Source organism: Carettochelys insculpta, chromosome 2 (genome assembly GCF_033958435.1).
Source record: "Carettochelys insculpta isolate YL-2023 chromosome 2, ASM3395843v1, whole genome shotgun sequence".
In the NCBI taxonomy this organism is placed as follows: Eukaryota; Metazoa; Chordata; order Testudines; family Carettochelyidae; genus Carettochelys; species Carettochelys insculpta.
In genome coordinates, this window is record NC_134138.1 from 29,959,462 (window position 1) to 29,984,707 (window position 25,246).

The 25,246-nt window shown below is 44.6% G+C and overlaps 1 long non-coding RNA gene across 1 annotated transcript; it reads left to right on the forward strand.

The window, feature by feature from the left end:
• The first annotated feature begins 747 nt into the window (after positions 1-747).
• On the forward strand, positions 748-23,320 carry LOC142008454 (uncharacterized). Its single transcript, XR_012644152.1, has 4 exons — positions 748-809; positions 1,187-1,279; positions 23,092-23,141; positions 23,248-23,320. It is a non-coding gene; the product is annotated as an uncharacterized LOC142008454 (long non-coding RNA).
• The last annotated feature ends 1,926 nt before the right edge of the window (positions 23,321-25,246 follow it).

Genomic DNA, 25,246 nt, shown 5'->3' on the forward strand with positions numbered 1-25,246 from the left:
TAGGTGTCCTTGTGTAACGCCAGCTTAGCCAGCGAGTGGGGACAATGATGTCGCTACTCAGTGCTGTGTGCATAGCCAGTCAGTGGTGCAGTTGCCTCTTATATACTACCTTAAATCCCTGTACTCACACTATTAAATCTGTTACATTAAATGTGAGTTTTTTCGTTTTTAAATATGTGCAACTAAACTAAATGTTGATCTCATGACCTTGTTTGGCATTTGTTCATTATTATCCTCACTTATTTGTGGTCTACTTTTTCAGCTCCATATATGGCTGTTATTAGGAGGTTCTGCAAAATGCTTTTAAGTTTAAAAGGGCTCCGTGGCCGGATAAAATTGGGAGCACTGAGCTAGTATGCTATAGCTAGCATGTCTTGTCTTTTCCAATGACACGTGCACTATGGAACTACCTACAGCACACTTTCATCCCCCTCCCCTGACAGAGACACAATACAAAAGCTCAGTCACAAGATATAGGCTCCATGAGGGAATAAATGAGTGTTTATTTTGCCTACATTGTGTTGGTGGTCATACTAGGTGATCACAATGGTCCCTGCTGGTCTTAAAACCTTGATTCTCTTAAATACTTGCTTCCATTTGCAGATATTGGCCTATCCTGCTCTCATTTTCTTCCCCAATGGACAGAAAGAATATTCACTGCGGTATAAATGCCAAGAAATGTTGCAAGTAAACTGCCAGTCTGCCTTCTGCTGATACACAGAGACTATCCAAAGATTTTTGCCTATTTTTTAATCTTCATGTATTTTTGCTCATCTACACAACTATGCCTACCCTGCATACAAACATATGTATCTTTTTATCTTGCTCTTTAAATATCTGGGAGATTTTGCATGTGCATGCATGTACACATATACACATAGAAATGAACAATGTTCTGACATATGTAATCACACTGCTTGCATGTTTATGTCCTCTGTCACAACTTAAACATTACTGGATCGCTTGCAGATAGTGACGCTGTCCTCTGACATGTGTCTTCCTGCTCAGCAATAGGTGGGGTGCAGGCATGCAGAGGGGCCGGCTGAGGTGATTTACAGTGAAAAGAAGAGTAAGTGCAAAAGTAATTGACTAGTGGAACAGTTTCTCAAGTGTTGTGGTTAATTCCCCAGCACTGACAATTTTTAAATGGTGATGGGATATTTTCCTAAAAGAGAATTATTTTCAGGAAGCTTTGGGGGCAGGGACTGTCTCTTCTTCCTGTGTTTGCAGAGTGCCTGATCTACGACAAGGGATTCTACACACTACCATGACACAGCAAGTAATAATACTACATATTTTCTGTTAACAAAATGTCAGTCCATGTTGTTCAGTATAATGCTGCACTAACTGCAATGCTATAGTACTGGGATGTTGCTCTGAAACAGCTTGAGTGAAATAACTAAGTCTTCCTGGGTGTTTAACATTTCACAGGTTACTGCATACCTATGTTCTCAGATATGCTCCTACTGAAAGCTCTCTGTTTGAAATAGACAGTGAATAGCGCTCTTTCCATATGCTATTGTTACTCTTTACTTAATTGTACTATTGTAGGACACTTTTAGTACAAATTTAATTACATTATATTATATTTTTCCTGATATTCTGGCATCTGAGCACTACCTTGATCAGAGCCCTACATGAGGCTTTCCTCTGCAGAATGCAACTTTGTATGGAAAAAAATGCAAACCCTCTGGGTCTCTTCAACTCAAAGCTCTTTGGGACAGGCACAGTCTTTTATTTATGTGTTTGTGCAGTGCCTAGTATGGTTCCTACCTGGGGACTCAAGGTCAGTGTTTCTTAAACTATTTTCCACACAACGCTGGTGTTCTGTGAACAAGTCGCAGGTGTGCTGTGAGCATTTGGAAAAATAATTCAATGTATATATTTTTTGCTATTAAAGCCAGATACGATGTTACTTCATTGCAATGATACCTGATTAAATTAAATTACTTCATTTTGCTTTTGCTGTATTTGTTGCTGTTCGTTTGGTTTTGTTGGTCTTGACAACAATTTTGTTGGTTTTGACAATGCTGTTCTAGGGGATATCACAATATAAATAAATAATTATGATAGTATATGGAGATACACATCTCACAGAATTGGAAGAGACCTCAGGAGATCATCAAGTCCAGTCTCCTGCCCTCTTAGCAGGACCACACACACTTTCTTTCTTATTTGCCCCAAATCCCTAAATGGCCCCCTCAAGGACTGAGCTCACAGCCCTGGGTTTAGCAGGCCAATGCTCAAACCAATAATAGCAACAGCCCTGGGGCACAAAGATTCAAAAGGGTCAGCACTCTCAGCTGCTGCCACCAGTGGCAGTGACCAGAGCCCCAGACTTTAAATCATCACCAGACCCCTGGGCCCCATATGCTGGACGACATTAAAGGGATGCCAGGGGAGGCTATCCCCAGCCCTGCTCCTTCCACCTGAAGCGCCTCCCCTTTTGGGAGTGTGGAGCCACCCTCCCACCCCACCTTTACCCAGGAGCCCAGCAATTCCAGCACCTTTCCCCCACATATCTCTGTGTCTCTCTGCAGGCAGACACAAATTAATTACTAGCTGGAAACAATGAATTTATATTTGTTCATCCAGTGCTGAACACCCAGAAATCGTTCTCATAACTTTGGCCAATCTTGTAATCCTCCTCCATCTCTGCCTCCTCAACTCCTTCCTTCCTGTCCACTCTGCCTTGCCTTGCTGGCTGCTGTTTCCTAGAACTGTTAGGTGTCAAAAGGAGCGTTAGAAAAAAAGATATCCACATGAACTGAGCTATGGAGCATTCTGTTCTCCTTTGCAGTTAATTACATTTTAAGAGATCCAGTGCCTCATTTTCTGTTTCTTTGTTAACATCACAACTGACAGACTGCTGTAACATGCAGTTTGAAGTTGTTTACTGCAGCACTAATGCGGCAATAAAACGAAAGCAATTATTCACACGCTACAGTCCATCCTCGTTCAGCAAAGCACTTAAGCTCACTGGCCCAGTGTCTCGAAGATATCTAGGTACCTAACTCATGGGAATTGAGTGCCTAAATACCTTGGAAGATTTGGGCCATTAACTTCAAAGCAACTTAGACAAATACCTAAAGTTATGCCTGTACTTTGCTAAATATGGAGTGTTGATTCAGAGGTGTTTAAGCATAACTGCTTACAAGGACCTTTTCTACCATACTTGTGTGGGGCACAAGATAGCTAACACGGCGCTATCAACTCAACTCAATGACTCCAATAATGTAACAAATAAGAACAAACTAATTAGAAAAGTTTTCCAGTTAATTATTGGGGTAGCAAATGGTTCTTAAGACATTGCTTTCAATTACTATGAAGTTAGCTTAGTGATGTAGGCTATTCTACCCTTTCCCCAGTGCATTGTAACTGCTTACCTTGGCTGCATCTGATACCTGATACTGACACGCAATTCTAAACACACAGGGCCAGCTTCTCAGCTGGTGTAAATCAGATCTCAAGCCAATTTACACTGGTTAAAAGATCTGTCTCACACCAGGGATAGGGTAGGAATGATAAACTCTATGTGTGCATTTATTTTTCAGTGGCGAACCAAACATAGTCCACTACACATGGATTGTAAGATGGGAATAGACTGTACTACAGACACCTCTAAATCTGCTGCAGCTCAGTCTCCTCCACACATATTACATAATTTTAGGAATGTTGGGAAGAGAAGAGCAGCTCCAAGTGCTCCCAGTGGGTGCATGTTGGTTCCACACACTCTTGTTGTAGTCTGTTGCCTGGTGAATGGAACTAGAGGGGCTGCCAGCTTCTATGGGCCCCCTGGGAAGGTGTGCGTGTATTTGGGGGCAGGGGGCAGATCCATGCCCCATAAGGAGTGAGGCTTTGGGCAGCATCAGCAGGGCGGGAGGCAGCCATCCCTCATCATTGTCTGGGCCACAGTGCTGACCCCCTACCCCCAGTCCTCAGAGCTGTGAGGTGCATGCAGTGTGGCCCTCCAGCTGCAATTTAAAGGGCTCAGGACAATAACCATTGCTGCTGCTGCAACAGTGGTGGTGGCCAGGAGCCCCAGACTCCTTTGAATTGCCAGGCCCTGGGGCAACTGCCCCCTTTCCCATTAGTGGGCCTGGATGTAACCATCAATATACATCCTCGTTTGGCAAACTGGTCAGTACTGGAAACAGGAGACAGAAATACAGATTGTTCCATGATTTCCAGTAGTTTCCTGGTCTCTCTCCCTTTCCCGAGCAGCCAAGAAGCCCCTTTATATGTCTAGTACTGTAGAAAGGACATGCTGCAATCTCCCAAATTTCAGCACAGAGGAAAATTTCATTAAACTTCAGAAAATGTTGTCAGTGATATTATAGAATATACCAGATTGATGTGTGCGGTCACTGTGTGGTCAGGCACATTACTGTACAACTGTGCCAGCACAATATGGTGATGGTAGCCTGGCAAGCCTTTCTCACCATCTCTTGCTAGTGTGATTAATTTCACTGTCTTCCACTAATGCGAGAAGGCCTGTTGATACGGCTGAATGCATGACATCAATATAGTTGTTGCTTAGCTCCTGAGTGCCATGATGCAGAAGCAAAGCTTCTACACATCTCCTGAGCGCCACAGGATTAGAACAACGCAGCCTCACACTATCAGTGAAATTTATATACATACCTCCTGTCAGCTTCTGCACACTTACTGCAGCCCTCCTTAGTGGCTTCATGGTTTGCAAGGTATGCTGAGGCTAGCCTCCTAGCTGAGAACTCAGTTTGTATTTACACATCCCTCCATAACTCCTTCATGCTTAGCTGAGAGGACAGAGTTGCGGTGTCCCAGTGACCTTTCCCATCAGACTTTGTGCAGTTGGCAAAACACGCAGGAGCTCTCCAGATGTCCCTTTTCAAACTAGTGACAGCCTTAGCCAGTGCCACCTTTCAGGATACTTTTTAGAATACACCTAAGGTGACAGCAACCCTCTATAACAGCAGCACTTTCCTGTGTGTCCCCAGCTACGCATGCTGAATGTTAAAAATTTATTGCACAGGCCATTCTCAGCAGCTCTTACTTCTCCCGCATCAAAACCAATTGTAACCGGAACACTTGAAAACACTGCTACTCAGTGAGGGCTGCCACAATGCCAAATTCAGTCTGCCTAGCCCTCGATGCTGCTGAAAAAAATAGGTTGCAACATTTTTTGCACTGAAAAGCTTTTCAGAAAGTACTGCATTTTTTTTTCCAGATTTCAAACAAAAAAATCAAATTCAGGCAGGGATCAGGAAAAATTTAGCTTGATAGGTGACTATTTCAAGTTATAGGGGAGAAGTAGGGGTTCAGTATGGAAATGTTTAGGTTACCTTAACAATAGAGGTTGATACTACTCCTGGTTATCTAATCTAAAGCTAAACCTAAAGCTATTACAGTAAAAGTATACTTTAGAAGTGTGTGTGTGTGTGTGTGTGTGTGTGTGTAAGTAAATATCTACCCATTTTGGCCAAAATATATTCCTTACAGATGATAACATGGCACGAGAAAGATACACATTGTGGCTGGGTCTACACGTGCCTCTTCCTTTCGAAAGGGGCATGCTAATGAGCAGGTTCCAAATATGCTATGAGGTGCTGCATATTCATTGCAGTGCCTCATTAGCATATTTTGAACCTGCTGATTAACATGCCCCTTTCGAAAGGAAGGGGCACGTGTAGACCCAGCCTGTATGTAAGGCCTAGTTATGATTGCACTTAAATCAGGAATAAAGCCACTGTAGTCTATGTGTTTATGTCAGTTGAAGAGTAACGTCAGCCTTACAACATGTAAGTGATGGTTTTGCCCTCCTCTCGCTCTTAACAATGTTGCATCAATGGGTTCAATGTGCATATAAACACATTGCAAAAGCGGCAAACAACTACGCCAAATGAATCCCTGAGGTCTGATCAGCAGCAGACCAGGATTTATCATCCTGTTTTAAATTGGAACTGGGAGCACGGCATGGTCATTGTATTGATTGGATTAGAGGAAAATTGAGCTGGCTGATCTGTACGATGACATTATTGAGTTGTAGCTGCAGCTTTGCCAGAAACCAGAGTTATTATTAGATTATTGTGGGGAAAACAGGTAATGTGGAGGTGAGCAGGCATTAGACTTGATGTTTTCTTGTTCTGAGTCTGCAGCTAGGGCCCACTGACTGTAAAGCAGCACTCTTTGACTTATCATTTTAATTCACTCATGTTTCTTGAAACCAAGAAAGTTAGTTGCGGAATTCCTCATTACAAAGTGAGCACGTTCCCCTTGTTCCTCGTCCAAGGGAGAACATTTGTGCCCTTTAAAAAAATCTTTAGCAATCAATATGCTGCCTGACAGTGTTACTATAGCAAAGGTGCAGAAACTGTGGTGTGATGTGACACCTACTGTCCAGTAGGTAGTAACACACTTGACGGTTCACTGGGATCCAAGTCACATCACTGATTTTTCCATGTGTCAAAACTGATGAAGAAGGGGAAAAAAAAAAAGTGATACTTTGTCCTGCGGGAGACTGTGATAATAAGTTATGAGTCTATTCTGGGCCCTCTGTTTTACACACACATTATGCATGTTTAAATTCATGGTCTGGTTTTAAAACCACAATGTTCTTCAGTTCAGCTTATTTATGGCTGAGTGAAGAATGCCAGCAGCTAACACTCCTGTCAGCACAAGACAGGGACCCACAGGTTATGTTTTTGATATGATAATATATTTTATTTTTACGATGCCTGTCAGCAGAAGGATTGTTGCATGAGATACAGCTGAAATGAAACCACAGCTGCAAGACTAGATCATAAGGCCCAGACCGAATTCTCCATTGACTTGCACCATGCAGGGCTCAATACTGCAGTCACAGCCAGATGGGAAAGAACCCTGCATAGGCACTGGGATCAGACCGACATGGATCTGGTGTAAAACAAGAATAGCAACACTTTACATGTGCTGTGTTGGGGTAGAAGTTGCTAGACATAGTGCAGGACAAAGGAGAATCAGGCCCTCTCATGGGATTTTATTTTTATGTTTTTAACATCCATTTGGGGATTTCAAATCAATTTGAGAACATTCACTAACTGCTTCCCTCCTCCCCTCTGTTGAATAGCTCAGCAAATGTACAGACAGCGATTATATGATACAATGAATGAAATCCTGGCCAGACTCCCAACGGCCAAATTCCCACTGATGTTTGTGAGGGCTTAAATTTTGCCCACTGGTTAAGTTAGAACCCAGAACCCAGGAATCGTGTTGCTCAGCCCCTGACTGCAGTCATCAGATCATGCTCACTAGCAAAATACAAAAGGAAGAAGTGCCAGATCTTCACCTATGCTAACCTTCAACAGCTGAGGAAGTGTCCTTTAATGAGACATAATTAAAAGCCAGAGAACTTCTCAGCTCAGAAAGAACAGGACTCTCACCTAACATTAAGGCTCCAGACACAGCACAATTCTTTCTCCTATTTTTGCGTGGCCTCACTCCAGGTTTGAACAATAGCTGAGCATATTCTACCAGCCTAATGTTTGCAAGCAATGATCTGCTCATCAGCTTTGTTTGGAAATGTGGGCCCAGATCCTTCCAGATATTCAGGTACCAACCTGCCTCTAATCACCTAGGTTTCCATTGAGGCACCAATGACATTTTCAACAACACTTCTCAGCTGCAGCCTGATCCCATAGGTCCCCTAGGCACCTCCACTGCAGCTGGGAGTGAGTCTCACACGGTACTTGGACTTGAGTTAGTATGCTAAAAACTAACCAAAAAGAAGTGGGACATTGCTGCTCTAGGCCTTTAGGTGCACCCTGAACACTCCTACAGAACCAATACCTGTCAGACCCACAGCAGGAGGGCTCACTACAGCCTACTGGTAGGGGGAGGGATAGCAGAGCACCAATACAAGAAGCAGTCAGAAGCACAGGGAAAACAGGTGAGAGATACTGACTTAACTGGAGGAGAAGAGATTTTATGTTTTGGCTGCTACATGCCACCTGTATATGTAGCAACACCTAACTCCAGGAGAAGGTGGGTGGCTGAGGTTCCTGCGTGGAGTGAGACACTGAGGTCTGGCCTGTGAACTATACAAACCAAGTCAGCTGTTTGGATGTGTAAATCACTTTCTGCTCCCCACCCCTGTCCCTGGCATGTCACTCCTGGCTATCCTAGGCTTGCTGGCCAGCACTGGAAAATCTTTTCCTTAGGTGCCAGCTCTCCCCAGGCATGGCAGTCTGGCCCAAGAACCTAGCCTTAGGCTGAAAATCCTCTTGAGCATCAGGCCACCTAAGATGTTAGGCCCTGCTGTGCTGATAGAAGCGATGCTTGTTACCTTTAAGGATCTGGGTCTGAGGGCTTAAACTCTCTAATAATCAAGCCCTATAGTCTTCCACAAGCCAACAACATACCATGAGCATAAGCAAACAGCAGAAAAACTGTTGCAAGACAGGTTCCCTCTGCTCAGTCTTAAATTACCACAGCTATCAATATGCTAGCATGCTTCTTTCTTTGGCCTGGGGACAAGTTCTAAGAACCTCCTCTAACATCTATTTTATACTCACTGGAAATCCTCACACTGTCCTAATGAGCACTGGATCAGGCCCTTAATGTCAAAGCTGATGTAACAGTTCCTTGCACAGGAAGCGACAATGAAGCCAATAATGAGTAGTAGGGTGGAAATAAGAAAAGAAAAATTTAGGCTGAGTATCAGAAGAAACTGACGATTGGTGAGATTTCTTAGCTCATGAACTAGCCCTTGATTTTTTTATTTGACAATCAGCCTGGTCAAAATATATACCATGCGTATCATAGTGTACAGTTCTGCTCTAGCCAGGGGACTGAACCCTATTCTGCTTAGGTACTTGTTCTAGTTGTATTAAATTACAGAATAAATCTTTAAGGCTATGGCTATACTATTTTGCGATTTTGAGACACAAATGTATGCCGAAACAGGAACACTTTTGCTATTCTGAGCCCAGTATTCTGGTGCCAGTACCTTTCATTGTATAAGGAGTAGAGGAAACTATGAAATAGCTGTTTATTTAGAACTTCAGTGTCATGTGTACAGCACCAGATTCGAAATAAGAAACTTGAAATAAATTATGCAATTTGCATTGCACTAAAGTCATATGGTATCTCGAGTTATGGCTACAGTGTAGCCATAGCTTAAATATTTAAGGTTTGCAAAAAAGATTTTAGCTGATCCAGTGACAAATACTGCAAAAGTGTATTTTATTGCACCAACTTCTCCTCTGTTTTTGTGAACAGAAGATGGTCCAATAAACATAACCACCTTGTCAATGTCCTGGGACCAACCTGGCTACAACCACATTTCAAGCATTATTTTACCCATGCATCTGCTGTGATTTTATATTGGTTTATTGAAGTTGTTTCTGACATGCATTTTGATCACATTCCAACGTTGCATTGGCACTGAAAACATTTAGAGAAAAATCACTTCTAGCTTATAGGCAACTCTGCTTCTTCCAGTGAGATGCAGTGGATACCAATGAGAGTAAAACTAACTATACAGCCTTTCCTTATACTGTACTAATAGACGTACTTAGCACTGTTTAGGTCTGAGGGTTGTGAGGTGGAGCTGTTTGGGCTGTGGCTTTGGGGCAGAGGACCACTTACCTGTGGCTGGTGGCCTGCAACATGCCAAGCCCTGGCCCCAGCTGGCCACTCGCTTAATGGTGCTGTCAACCTCTGTGGTCACTCTGGAATATAACTCTTCCCAGCACTCACTGCTCCCCTGTATTCATTGCAGAGAATAACTGTCATTGGAGAGCATAACTCCTCAGTTTCCATTAATGAGAAACAATCAGATTCTAGGCACATCCCATTGTCCTGGCAGAACCAAACCATGACCTTCAGTGGGCCTAACAGTCACCAGGAGCCTGGGAGCAAGGTACGGGGAGGCCCAGCTCCATGCCTGCAGAAGGGGCAGAGTCTCTGGCAAAAGGGGCAGGGACAAGGGGGGGAGTCATTAGCACCACCCAGAGCACTTTGCTGTGCCCCAGCAGTCAGAAGCTGTGTGGAGCAGCAGAGAGATGCTCCCACAGCTTTTCAAAGGGGCTCTGGAACTCCCCAAAACCCTGGGCCATTGTGTATTGTGGACCCTGCCTCCATCCCGTCTGTCGGTGGGCCTGCTGACCTTCCTTTAAGTTATGATAACAGGAAGCTGCATACCAAATTTGGTGATCCTAGTTCTTCTAGTTTAGGAGAAGTTCTTGAATATGGACTCACAGATGGACAGACAGACAGATGTGCATTTCTAAAATATATAGTAGATTGGTTTAGCTATAGTAGATACTCAGCATTAGGAGCACCAAATGGTACAGTACTGTGTTAAACATAAATTGCTGAAAAATAAAGGAAAAGTTTAAAAATGATTTGACAAGTTACGGAAATTGTTTCTGTGCATTTTTCATTTCAATTATGATGGTTGAAAGCAGCATTTTTCTTTAGCATATTGAATTTTCAAAGCTGTGTAAGTCAATTTTCAGTTGTAACAACTTGAACATGTTGGTCAGCATTACACAAACATTTTAGAATTACAAACAACTTCCATTCCTGAAGCATTCTTAACTTAGAGTTACTATTGTATATATTCAACTACTTACAGCACATGTATTTTAACTTAAGGGTTTCTCCTTTTTTCTTTTGCAAAAGTGGTGGTAGTAACATTGTGGTTTTGGAAGGAATTAATTAGCAATACATTAGCATGAGACAGGCTGGTAACCTAGAGAGCATTTCAGTAGCAGTGACAGTATAAATGCCAAATGGCTTTTGAGATATATATATAGATATATATCGTAATAATTAATTTAACTGTGTTGTTCTTTTACTGGCTTGTTGATTTTTTGGTTTTGGAAAGATGAGTCATCTGATGCCTGCTCTTGCAAACCCTTCCTCTATTAGGAGCAGGGTCTGCTAAGGTGAGTAATCCCACTATCTTCAGGATTGCTAGCAAGAGTATGTTCACAGCATCAGGCACTGATTAGCTGTAAATAACAAGGTAAGCTAGTACTGTGTCCCCTCACCAGTCCTTACATTTTGTGTATGTTAAAATACTTGACCTGATTACAATGGTATTAAATGGATAAACCATCAGATTAGCTCCACTCCCGGTTTTCTAGATGGGATTTAGAGGTAAAAGCTTCAGTTGGCTAAGGGTATGTCTACACTATGAAATTAGGTTGAATTTCTTAATGGAGTGTGTTTCTGTTAGTGTTACCAGCTTCAACTTTATCAGCAATGCATTATGGGTAACTATCCCACAGTTTCTGCTGTCCACTTGCATTGTGGGTTTCTATCCCAGTGTCTGAGGGGTCAGCAGGGATGGTCTGTTCAAACTGCTCCACAAGATAGGCTGTCCTCCACGGTTACTGAAGATGATCCAGTCATTCCATGAAAACATGAGAGGAACCATCCAATATGAAGGCGCATTATCGGATGCTTTCAGAATCAGGAGCGGCGTCAAACAAGGATGCGTGCTTGCTCCGACATTGTTTGGGATCTTCTTCGCACTCCTCCTGAAGCATGCCTTTGGATCTTCAACAGAGGGCATCTTGCTGCACACAAGATCTGATGGGAAACTGTTTAACCTTTCAAAGCTGAAAGCGAAGTCTAAGGTGCAAGCAGTCCTCATCAGAGACATGCTGTTCGCAGACGATGCTGCTGTAGTGTCTCACACAGAAGACCAGCTTCAAAAACTGCTGGATCGGTTCTCCAAAGCATGCAAGGACTTTGGGCTTACCATCAGCCTAAAGAAGACGAACATACTCGGTCAGGATGTTGCTGAATCCCCATCAATCAGCATTGACAACTATACGTTAGAGGTTGTCCATGAATTCGTTTACCTCGGGTCCACCATCACTGACACCCTGTCGTTGGACACTGAGCTAAATAGGAGGATCGGAAAAGCGGCCACAACTCTGTCCAGACTCAGCAAGAGAGTGTGGAATAACAACAAGCTGTACACTCACACCAAAATGCAAGTCTACAGAGCCTGCAACCTCAGCACCCTCCTTTATGGCAGCGAGACTTGGACCCTGTATGCCTGCCAGGAAAAGAGGCTGAACATCTTCCACTTGCGCTGCCTCAGGCGCATCCTTGGAATATCATGGAAGGACAGAATGACCAACACCGCCGTCCTCGAGCAAGCTGGAATCCCAACCATGCACACCCTCCTCAGGCAGCGTCGACTCCGCTGGCTTGGCCACGTCCACAGGATGAACGATGGAAGGATTCCAAAAGACATCCTGTATGGTGAGCTAGCCTCTGGCAAAAGACCTCCTGGACGCCCCCAGTTGCGTTACAAGGATGTCTGCAAGAGAGACCTCAGAGAGGTAGACATCGAGCTGGACAACTGGGAAGATCTAGCAGACGACCGCAGCAGATGGGGGTAGGGGTTACACAAGGGCCTTGAGAAGGGCGAGTTGAAGATCAGACAGCTAGCAGAGGAGAAGCGAGCGCACAGAAAGCACAATAAGGACTTGCCAGACACCCACTACATCTGCAAGAGATGCAGCAAGGACTGTCACTCTCATGTGGGTCTCTATAGTCACAATAGACGCTGTAAATGAAGTCCTCAATTGAAACTTTAAAGGGCGCGATCCATAGTCTATGCAGACTGAAGGATGCCTACTGTACTGTCTGAGGGGACAAAAATATGTGATGGGTGGTTGTGTATGTGTGTCATCAGCATCTCATAGCGGACTTCTCTCTTCCCCCTCACTTGGTAACTTGACTTGACTTAAACCTTTGAAATCTGAGTGGAGCAAAGGTCATCTACAAGTCTCCCCCACTTTACTCTGTCTTGCGACAAAACTTCTAGCTGACTCCAGGAATACCCCAATCATTATCCTTCCTTGGAAAGCAAGGACAAAAAATGTCTGCACACCCTTTTTCATATTCCTGCAGATGCCATTGCAAGGCTAGCACTGAACCCATAAAACTTAAAATTGTTGTGGCAAGTATTGTGAGGACCTCATGCATTGTGCTGCCGTGTGTGCAGAGACTAAGAATCCTGCAGAGTGATGAAGACTCAGAAGAAGACGCAGACGTATATGAATATGAGACGCTGGAGAGGAGAAATGGGAGATGCTGGCTGCACTTGATGCTTTGTACACAGTGGAGCGCTGGTTCTGGTGCCATGAAATAAGCTCAGGCTGGTGGGACTGCAATGTTCGGCAGATATGGGATGATCAGCTGTGGCTACAAAAGTTCCACATGCATAAGGTCACTTTCATGTAACTTTGCGAGTTGCTTTCCCCCAGTCTGAAGCACTAAGATATCAAAATGAGACCTACTTCACAGTTCAGAAGTGTGTGACAATAGCTCTGTGGAAGCTTGCAATGTCAGGCAGCAGTGGGCAATGAATTCACAGCAGGTAAATCTACAGTGGGCGGGCCACTGTGATCCAGGTAGCCAAAGCAATCAGTACCCTTCTGCTATGAAAGAGAGTGTGACTCAAGGAAATGTGCCAGATATAGTAGATGGTTTCGCCATGATGGGGTTAGAGCAACAGATGGAAAGCACATCGCAATCTTGGCCCTGTGCCACCTTGCCACAGAGTACATAAACTGCAAGGTATACTTCTCCATGGTGTTGCAGTCATTGGTGGGTCACAAGAGTCATTCCACTAACATCAGTCTGGGATTGTTGGGAAAGGTACATGACACATGCATTTTTAGGAACACTGGTCTGTTTAGAAAGCTGCAGGATGGAATTTTCTTCCCAGACCAGAAAGTCAGCATTGCAGACACAGACATGCCAATAGTGATTCTGGGTGATCCAGCTCACCCCTTGTTTCCATGGCTCATGAAGCCATACACAGGCAGCCTGGACTGCAGTAAGGAGCAGTTCAGCTACAGGGTGAACAAGTGCAGAATGGCAGTAGAAGGTGCATTTGGCTATTTAAAAGACAGGTTCAGGAGCCTCCTGACTTGGTTAGACCTCAGCAAAGACAACATTTCCTTTGTGGTGGTGGTGTGCTGTGTGCTTCATAATTTATGTGAGAACAAGGGAAAAATGTCATGGCAGGCTAGAGGGCAGAGGCAAATCATCTGGCCAGTAATTATGAGCAGCCAGATACCAGGGCAATTAGGAGACCACAGCAAGGGGCACTGCTAATCAGGGAGGCTTTGAAAGAGAGCTTTATGAATGACCGTACAGCTACATGACAGTCATATCTGTTGCTCTTAAGGAGGTCCCCCCCCCAACCCCCGAATGATGTGTGCTTGCTGGTAGAGCCTGTGAACCATCTCTCACCCCCATGCAATACAAGCAATAAAGACACTTTAAACTTTGTTTTTATTCAGGGAACACTAAAGGAGTTCCTCCCTGTAGGTGGTTGCCATGTGGTCCCCCTCCCACCCACTTGGCTGGGTTAGTGCAAAATGTCCTTCCACCAGAAACCCTGGGGAAAGAGGTGGGTGGTCCAGGCATGGCACAGCAGCTTGTGGTATCATGCAGTAGCTTAATGTTCCTTTGCCTGCTTCCTCAAGGTTGCAAAAAGAGATATTAGTCTCCCTAGACTATCAACTGTTTACAAGGAACAGATGCTGACTGAATTTGTGCATAAGGCTGGTTGTAATGCTGCACTCTCTGTAGTGCCATGATGCCAGATTATTTACTGGTGGCTTGGCATGGGAAGGAGTCCTATTAAGGAGGTCAGGATAAGGCAGGCCTCCCCAAAAACATCATGAAAAGAATTGAAGAATACCTGCCTGAAACCTTTATGGAGATGTGCAAGGAGGATCAGCACTCCATCCCCAGACATATTAACAAGTTGTTCCAGGGACCCAAGTCTGTTTACGTACAGTGGCTGCCACACAACACACCCAATTGCTTTAGCCCACTTGTTGCATGATTAAAGAGGAGAACTCATCAAAGGCACCCTCCCCATCATCAGGGTCCTTCTGTGAAACATCCTGGGAGTGGGGGATGAGATCCGGCATTATAAAAAGTTTCAGGTTGTTGTCAAGATCAGCTACTCCATTCATCTGGTGACCATTGTCCTCCTCTTCCTCTTTCACCTGTCCTCCTTGCTTTTGACAGAGGCTTCCTGAGGAATCTCTTCAGAGGTTTCCACAGACTCTGGGGACAGTGATTGGGTCACTCCCTAGAAACTCATGCAGCCGCTCATAGAAGCTGCATGTTTGTGGTGATGACCCCGAACATCCATTTACTTCCTTTGTTTTATAATATGCTTGTCTGATCTCCTTTTTTCACATGGCACTGCTGGCATCCCTGGTGCGTCTTTTTCCTCCATTCCCTGTGAAATCTTGGTATATAGGTCTGCATTTCTTTTGCTGCTTCATGGTTTTCCAAGTGCAACTCATCCCCTGACACAGAAATGAGTTTCTGGAACTGCTGCATGTTCCATGCTGGAGCTCATCTGTGATACTTGGAGTTCATGGCTCGCTGTGCTGCTGAGATGTGCTGCCTGCTCCGCTCACCAAACTGGCCAAAGAGGAAATGAAATTCAAATTTCCCAGGCTGATTCCTGCACACCTGCAATGCAGTGGAGCTGGAAGTGGTGACCAGGGTGGTCACATTGAGGCACTATGGCACACCACGAGGAGGCCAAGAACATTGAATTTCACAGTGCTCCATCTGCACTACCCTAAGATGGACCATGCAAGATTGAGTTTGGTGTTATTCTGTGTGAAAAGCAGAAGTATGAAAGTCAACCATAGGAGCCCTTAAAGTCAATGGAATGGACACGTAGTGTGCATTAATTCCTTAGAAAATAGACCCAAGTCAGCTAAATTCAACCTGACCTCCTAGGTTAGACCAAGCCTAATTGACAGTTCAGGCCTCTTTTTAAAGGTAAGGGAGAAAAAGGGGACTTAGGTGTCTAACTAAGATTTTAGGTGTCTAAATCCAACAATCAGGAGTTAATGATATTTTTAACCCCTCTGCTCAGCTGAAGACCTGCTGGCAGGGACGTGGGGTGGGTAAATGGGACAATTGACCTGAGGTTCAGCTATTCAAAGGGGCCCAGGGCTCCAGGCACTGCTTTTGCTATTGCAGCAGCAATGGTGGCCAGAGTCCTGGGCCATTTAAATAGCTGCTGAAGCCCTGACACAGTGTGCTGCAGAGCCCTGTGGTCTGAATGGTGGGCAAGGCAGGGATTGTGGGGATGGCACGGTCACGCTGATAGTGAGCTGGCCAGCTGCCCTGCCTCTTCTATCTGAGGCCACACCCCTTCCATGGTGCACAGCCAGTTCCCACCCTCCAGTCTTGTCAAGGGGCCTGGCAAGTCTGCTGGCTCACCTGCTCAAGCTGTTGTCTACCTCTGCAGTTCCCTACATTTCCATAGCAGCTAAGTTCCCGCTGATGAGCATGGGCAAAACCACATAAATTCTCCAACCACTAAGTAGACTGGCACCCTTACTCACACCTAAACTCACTGGCACGATTTTCCAACTAGGTATTCCCCAACTTAGCTTGTCTGCAAAGTCTGATCTGATGGGCATGCCTGGAATACTCCTAAAGGACTAGGGTGCTAAAAAACACCTGGGGGTGGGTGTGCACGTGTCCCACAACACCCAATATACCATTGGTTAGTGTACTCAGATGGGATGGGGGACGATCTATTTTCAGTCTCCCACTTTCCCTGATTTGGTATGGGAACTTGGGGGCTCCCATATCTTGGAGGAGTAGTCTAACCCACAGAACTATCTGGTACTGGAGCGCAGTGGAGGATGGCTCTTTCTTTCTGGTTCTCCTCGAAAAAAGTTTGGGTTTAATCTGTTATGGCGTGAGCTGACCTTGCTTAGACGCTCACTACTGGGGAATTGTTTATGACTGAGAATTCTGTGTGCTGGGAACCTTGGACCCAAATCAGCGGAATTTAGCCTCACTTTGTTTTTTTTATGTTTCATTCCTGGCTAGCCTAGACAGGTTCTTGCTGAGGTTGCTGGCTTCTGATGAACCTCTCTTAGCCTCGAAATATCCCTATGATATACATAGGGCTCCTGAATGCCTAATTTGGGGCTCATAATTTCTCTTGTCAGCATGAAACCTGCGGCACCCAAGTGACTTTGTGAATCCATTTCTAAGAGCCTAATTTAAGATAGAACTTACTCTTCTAAGTCATTTAGGTGCTTTTGAAAATTTTACCCCGAGATCTTTATAGCTCTATATTTTTCAGTGAGTTTTATCCTACAAGGATGCAATATCATCAGATAATGCATTCAAACAAAAGGCCAGGGCTGCATCTTCAGTGGGCTAACCTGCCAAACGTTGCATTCACCATTTGCTAAATGAAGAAAATGACTAAGTATTCCTGTGGTGATTTTGTTCTGCTGAGAGGTTTTTGGCAGACTGACACAAACTGAAAGTCTGCTGTGAGCAGATTTCCCCCTACTATTTTTGATTTCATGCAAATAAGGTTTGCGGGATGCCAGCCGATCGCTGTTTGTGACTGATATATTTAGCATTGACTATTCAACGCTGCATTTATATTTGAAACCTCTAATTTAATTGTGTTCCTGGGGCAGTCATAAAGAGCAAGATCTAGTTCCAATTCTATGTCTTACCCGCCATGCCCCACCCCCCTCACCGTTCTGTTCCAAGAAGCATAGGGCTGCTTTGTTTGGAACATGCATGGCTGGAAAATCCACAGCAGACCACAAGATATGCCAAAGAATACAAGTAGCTAACAAGCCACCATCCTTTTTCTTTCACTCTCCAGTTCAGACACATGCAACTTTCTGTTGAAGATTGGTGATGGCAATCACACATTTCCAAGTATTATCATCTTCAATGGGAATTGTGGATCCTTAGATGGCTGTTAAGGCCTGTTCTTGAACCACAAGTTCTATTACAGTGAGGACAGATGTTTCCAGGAGGCTGTGACCATGACTGACCAACCCAGTTTCTCCTTCCTCCTGTGCCTCTCGTCCTCCTCACCTTGTCGGCAGGCAAGTTCAAAATGCAGGTGACTACCATGTATTACTTATGTCCGATCTGAATGATCCTGGTCAAGTGTCTCCCAAGTATCAATGTCAATATTGCACCTCTTTAACTTATTCTTCAGCAAGTCCTTATGACACTTCCATTGTCTGCTTACATTACAGTACCTTTCTTTCAGCTGAGAGAACAGAACCTGTCTTGGGAGGTGATAATCTGGCATCCAGACAATGTGACCAGTCCAGCGGAGTTGCTGACAGATGGCAATTACTTCAATACTGGTGGTCTTTGCTTCTTCCAGAACACTAATGTTGGTGTCTGTCTTCCCATTTGATCTTCAAGATCTTGCAGTGGTGGTGTTGGTGAGGCCTCTCAAATACTTTCAAGTGATGTCTGCAGGTTGTCCAGGTTTCAGACCCATACAACAATGTTGGGAGAATAACAGCTTGATAAATAAGAAGGTTGGTGTCTGCTTGAATGTCTTGAGTTTTAAAAACCCTGTGCCATAAATGAGCAAAGGCTGAACAGCTCAGATAGTGCTGGATTTCTGCATCAAGATCTGTCTTGGAGGAGATATGACTTCCAAGGTAGAGGCTACTCCAGTATTTCTCCATTGAATTTAATAGGTGGAGCATGTGGTACCTCATTTGGAGAGGGCTGATGGAGCATTTTGGTCTTCTTGATGTTGAGCGTGAGACCAAGATATGTGTAAGCATTGGCAAAGACAGTTTGAAGATTTTTCTCAGAATGGGCAAAAACTGCAATGTTATCAGCATACTGAAGTTCCATGACAGATGTGGTAGAAATCTTATTCTTAGCTTTCAGCCTGCTAAGCCTGAACAGTTTTCCATCCATCCTATAAATGATTTCAACACCAGCTGGGAGCTTCCGAGCAATTAGGTAAAGAAAGACGGCAATAAAAACTGCAAACATGGTTGGGACAATGATACAGCCCTGTTTGACTCCTATTTGCACTTTGAAAGATTCACTCTGGGAGCTGGTGCTACTCAGAACAGTCGCTTTCATGTTGTCATGAAGCTACTTCAGGACATTGATATATTTATCAGGACATCCAATCTTCAAAAGTACGTCTCTCCTCAGTATTTCTTACTGGGGCAGTTTCCAGTTCAACGTGTTGTGAATTCCTTTCTGACGTGTCTAACTCTCCCTGGTAATTGTACAGAGATTTACGGGACCTGTTCTAAGGTTGAATTCCCGTAGGCCAGCTGTGTCCAACCTTTTTTCACTGGGGGGCCACACAACATTTTTTACATGTTCCAGAGACCGAATACAAAATGGCCCCAAACCTGCCCCGACTGGCTTAAACCCATCTCAGTGCCAAACTGCCCCCTCGCCCCCAGCCTTAGACCCCTATGACCCCAAACTGCCCTCCATCCCAGCCTTAAACTTCCTGCAGCCCCAAACCGTCCCCTGCCTGCCCCCAGGCTTAACCTCTCTTGCACCCTCAACCCCCACTCCAAACCCGGAAGTAACTTACCAGGAGAGCTGCGTGCTGGGGTGATTCTGCACTCTGGCCACCGGGGCTCTGCCACGGGCCCTGTGCACCAGCCAGGGCTCTGCCCCGGGACCAGCAGCAGCTCCATGCTCAGGCCTCTGGGGCTCTGCTGTGGACCCCATGCGTCATCTGGGGCTCTGCCCATGAGGCCCACAGCCGTTTTGTGCTGTGTCCACTGGGGCTCTGCCATGGACCCCGCGCCCCAGCCTCTGGGGCTCCACAGCAGCCACCCCTGCAGCAGCCAGCCTTTTAAAAATGATACCACTGCTGGCTCCGTGGGCCAGGTATAAAGGCTCAGTGGGCCAGATTCTGGCTGGTGGGCTGCCTGTTGGACACCCCTGCCCGAAGCAGTAGGGACCCTGAAAGTTAGGTGTTGCAGTGCTCACAGATGCAGTGTCTAAGACTCCCTTTGAATGCCACGTTCTGCCCCTCACAGTCATATGGAGGAGCCCTGTAGTCTGAGGGTACTAAGTATGGAACCATCCAGTAAAGGAGACAGAACCTTGCCCACACTCAATGGAACAGTTTTTATAGTGAGGATACTGAGAGCAGTCGAACAAAACTGCAAAACCTGATGGGATGGAAATCACTTCAAGCCAGGAGGTGCTGCTGCACCCCCACCACCTCTAGGTCCAGGACCTCTGCTCATACGTATTAGTTGCTTTCTGCATTCCTGTTCAGTATAATCAAAGTGGGCTTGAGCTGATAACTGCAGAGCAGTAGTCGTGCTCTGTGCTGACTCCTAATGGGACAAGAAGCAGGAGAGGGCATAAAATAACCAGCCCTTCATGCCTGTGCACTCCCTTACACCAGCTACTCCATTCTTGGCTCCATGCCATGTTTCCCCTTCCGAATGCACTTGTGTCTAGAAAGACACAGAACTCATTACCATGTTCAGCGCCAGATCAACTTGACACATAATATGTCACTTCCAGCTGGTTTGAGAAAAAACACTATTCGTCTCATGGCTGTGGAGTTTCACTTGTCGTTCTAACTGATGTTATTATCAGAACTATTGATGGGCTGTGAAAATATAAGAGTCAGTGTACTTCCAAAAAGATAAAAATTCAGCAAGGGATCTATATCGTAGATCATTGCAGAGGCCTTCTCCGGCGCTGTATCACTCCTCAGGGTGCCAGTAATCAATATAGTATCTATTCACAAGCCTTGTGGATAATTCAGGTGTCTCAGACACAGATGAACTATCTTTAGTAGGTAATTAGGGCACCTCCAAATAATAGGTCTCAGATACAAACAGGAGAGGCCAAATAACTTTAAACATTAGCAAGTCAATCTACTGCTGCTCCTAGATCTGGGGGAGGTAATAGCCTTAATTTTTATCAGTTGGTACTAGCTAAGAGATATAATTAGGGCCAGGTCTATACTAAAGGGGACAGTCACATTAAGATAATTATGTAGCTGGAGTGGCTGTATCGTAATTGGAGCTTCCACTCCATCCCCTCTGTGGGAAGTCAATAGGAGCAAATGCTCCAGTCCACACCCCTTACTCTTAGAAAGAAGCGGGAGTACTGACACCAACAGGTGTAACCTGTGAGTTGGATTTAGCACATCCCTACCAGACAAGCTAAACTGAACTCTGGAAGATTAACCACCACAGCATCAAACTTCCCCAGAGTGAAGATGTGCCCTTGGAAATAGAAGACCTGATAGTAGTAAATCTTTCTGAAATTACTGCCCAGTAAAGCAACCCTGATCTCAGAAAGGAAGAGTCCCAGGACAAGGATGCTACCATCAATTGTTCCACACAAATGCACTCATAGCTTGGAGCACAGCACACCCAAATATGATCTGATTCATTTGTGTTTGACTTATATGGTGCACTAACAGCTTTGGGTGGTGGCTAAGAGTGGGCACCATGCCCATTAAAGAATCAACAGATGCTGAGGGAGCTGCCTTACTTTTAATTTCTATATCTTAATGATATCTTGTGTGGGCAACACAAACAGCAACATTGGTTGTTAGATGCTTTCCATTGTGGATAGAATTCTTACTATAGTGTCCTGCCTTGGAGTTTACTGCAGAAGCTTTTGCTGAAAAACCTTTTCTGCAATGGGTTTCCAAAAAGCATTCCACACATTCACAGAAGGCCTGAATCTGCCCCCTTTGAAGAAGGGATTATCTGGAGGCAGAAACATGGATATGGAAATTTCACTGCACAGACTCTGACCATGTGGCAGGGCAGTTCCTCTATTATGGAGCTTTTATGACACAGTCATTCTGCTATCAAGTTGTATTCACCATCAGGTGTCTACTAGCACCCCATTGTCATGCTGCTTTTGTAGGACTTCTCTGTTTCTCAGTTACAAGCATTAGCTGGCTCCCATGGAAGTCATCTGGGCTATGGAGGGATAAGCAGGGCAATTGAAAGACAGAGGCTGGATGCAGGATTTCAGTGACTGACACTGCTGTTGGTACAAAGACAACACAAACAGTGCATAATCAAACTATGTATGCCCAGGAGCCAAACAGAATGTTTTAATTGTGGTTTCATAATTTATGGAGTAATTCTCTTTCCTAGATGAGTGGCACTGAGCCAAAAGCAGTGACTCAGGGCTAGGCTATTGGGAATAAAGGTCTCAGTGAGTATTCTGCTTTTCATTCCAGCTTTTATTTTACTCCTTCCTTCAGCGGCTGACATCAAAAAAAGGAAAGGCAAGTGGGTGGCCCATATTGAGGCTGGTACTAATTACCACAGTTAATGAACTTCATACAAATACACTCAACAGTCAGTATAGCATCCAGGATTATGTTATCTAGCTTTACCTAACAAATGTAAATGTGGGCTGGAATAAAAATGTCTGAACTGACTTTTATGAGAAACTTTTTAAAACTATTTAGTTCAAGGGCTTCTGGGGGTTAAGAAGCCCCAGGAGCTGGAAAAAAATCATACTAGACATTCCCTCCTAGCAGTCTTTCTCTCTGGGGCCAACGTTATGCAAGTATAATTCTTTAAAGTGAATTGCGTTACAATGCTCCTGAGAAAATTTGGACAGACACAGCCACCTCTCTTTCATGTAGATTGTATCCTTTCTGTGTTGACTGTCAATGCATTTACAAGAATCATGCCACCTGCTTTCAATGATGTAGTTTATCATCTACATCCAATAGTATCACTTTTAGTGCCTGCTGCTTATTTCCCATGACTCCTGCATTCCTATGTAGACACTTCAGTACATTTCTAGTCTTTTATCTTCTGTTCTGGAACTACTCCAGATTTTGCCTTATGCATGGGATGGAGGTATATGTCTGATTATATGAATTAGGGGACTTTAAAGCTCCTTTGAGTGAACATGCCAGTTTTGGACACAATAGGCTGGTTCCCCTTCTGCTTTGCCTGAATCATTTATCCCAAACAGACCGTCACCCTAAAAAGCTTAGAAATACAAATCCCTGTCCCCCATTACCTGACATATTGTATTTTCTTTTGGGATCTGCAATAATATATGGTAGTGCTTTGAGAACTGTAGCTTTGCTACTGGATATAAAGTCTGTCCATTACAAGTCAATTTGAAATAAAGGCACAGTTTATACAGCCTTTCTCTACAAAGATTTATTGAGCAAGTGTTTCAGACATAATTCAGAGATAACCTTCTGGAGGCCCAAGGAGGGATGAGCTGACCTTTCCAGAGTACCAACACTGCTCTCTGTTTCTGTAGGGAGAAGATGCTCCTTGGATGTCATGTGTGAGTGCCCTTCTCCTACCCCAGCTGAGTATCTTTCTGGTATCAAGAGCTCAAAACAGTCTTTGATTTCTGTTTCTGTTTCTTCTGAAAGTCTCCAGAATAATAACACTCTTGTGTTTTCCTCCACAGATCCCTAAGTGTTGTGCTGCATTGATTAATTAACTCTCAGAAGACCCTGCCTTCCATCCAGGCTGTTGTCAAATTCTGTTACTTCTTCACATATAAACCATTGACATGAATGGGATTCAGGCGTCTGAATGTTTTTGAGGGTCTGGACTTGGGTCCTGCTGTGGTCATCTCTCACCTATTCTACTGCAGCCCCCTCCTTTGCACTTCTGTTTCAAATACCTCTGTGAAAATCATTTCCCTCACCAGCTGCACTGACTACATCACTCATCTCCTCAAACGCCTCTTCGCTCTCCCTCTTGCCTTCTGTATCAAATTCAAGCCACTTGTCTTTCCTTTCCAGGCTCCTTAGAAATGTGCTCTGTCCCACATCACTGACTGCAGTGGTTTCTACTCCCATTTTGCCCTGCCAGACTGTCAATTTTAAGCACTCCCTTTACCACCTCTTCCACACTTGGCTCCAGGCCATGGTCCATGATACCTGAATACCTGGACTTCATTCCTAATCACAATGCGGCATGCTGCCCAGCCTGACCTTTCAAATCCAAACCCACACTTCCTCAGTTCAGCTTATCAGTCTCAACACGTTGGAGGCAACACTTCTAATCACTCCAGCTATGTCTACACTAGAGAGTTTTGTCAACAAAACTCACAGAGCATTTACACACAAAATGCATTTTATCAACAGAAACTGTCAACAAAAATGCTGTGTAGACACTCTGGGGGCCCTTTTGTCAACAGAGCAGATCAAAAGATCAATCCACTTTTATGTGTAGATGCAATCTGTCGACAGAAGTTTTGTCAGAACATCTCGTCCAACAGTAACTTCTGTAGACATACTTCTGGTGTACATGTAGCCTCCAGAGCTAGACTAGGCCTGCACTGCTGCCATGTAATGATGTTACATCCTGGTCAATCTGTGAGCTGTGTGTCTGTATCTGATTTTTATTAGGTTTGAGACCCTGGAGGTAGAGGCCTTGTTCTTCATGTTCTATGCCACTGGGCACATCTGCAGTGATCAACAAATAATGTAAGTAATCGGCCTGCAATTATAATGATACAGGTTGAACCTTTCTAGGCCAGCACCTTTGAGACCTGACTGGTGCTGTATGAGAGAATTTGCTGACCCCTTGGAGGTCAACACTTCCATTACTTATTGGGTTCTTAGAAGACATTTAGGGGTAAATTACAGCTAAATAACAGCACAGAACACTGAGACCCAGGACTGGTGGCTGTAAACAAACTTTATGTGACCACAGGAAACTTGGCCACACCATAGTAAGTGGACCCCCATGCTAACTAAAATCATGCCAGACCATGGATATTGCTGGACCAGAGTCCCGTATTAGCGGGCTTCAGTCTGTATTATCATTTTCCTCCTTTTACAGATGATAATTTCCTGTGTCTCACACTGGGTTCCCTGCTCTGAGTCCACACAGCAAGAGAATGAAGACTGGTGGTTCCTCAGAATTCTCCACTATCCTGGACTAATTGTGTTCTCTCCTTATTCATCCACTTTTCTTCTGACCGAAAAGCTCTTCCCGTAACTGGCCTCTGCAGCTCCATTCCTATGAGGAGGGAGAACAGAAGACAACTGGCACTGTATATGCTCTCCAAGGAGGAGAAGATGGCCCTAGAAAATCTGCTGGTCTCTTGATATGCAGGGCAGGTGATAGAGCAGTTCCCTCTGCACCTTTTTGGAATTAGGATCCTGGCACTGTCAGTGGAGCAGCCAAGGGAGGTGAGGGCCTTGCTGCCATCAGGAAAGACCTCTGTCCCAACTGTGGGATGGGGGCTGAGGTGGATACAGCAGTGAGAAAGAAACTGCTGAGGACAATCGATCAGGTGGGGAAAGGAAATGGATCACATTTAGGGGAGGGAGAAGACAACTGATGAATTTGTTGAGACAAGAGATCTGATGAATATGAATTGAAAGAGCAGAGAATTGATGACTGGGGGCTGTTGGGACATACATGTGTGAAAGCACATGTGAAAATGTGAA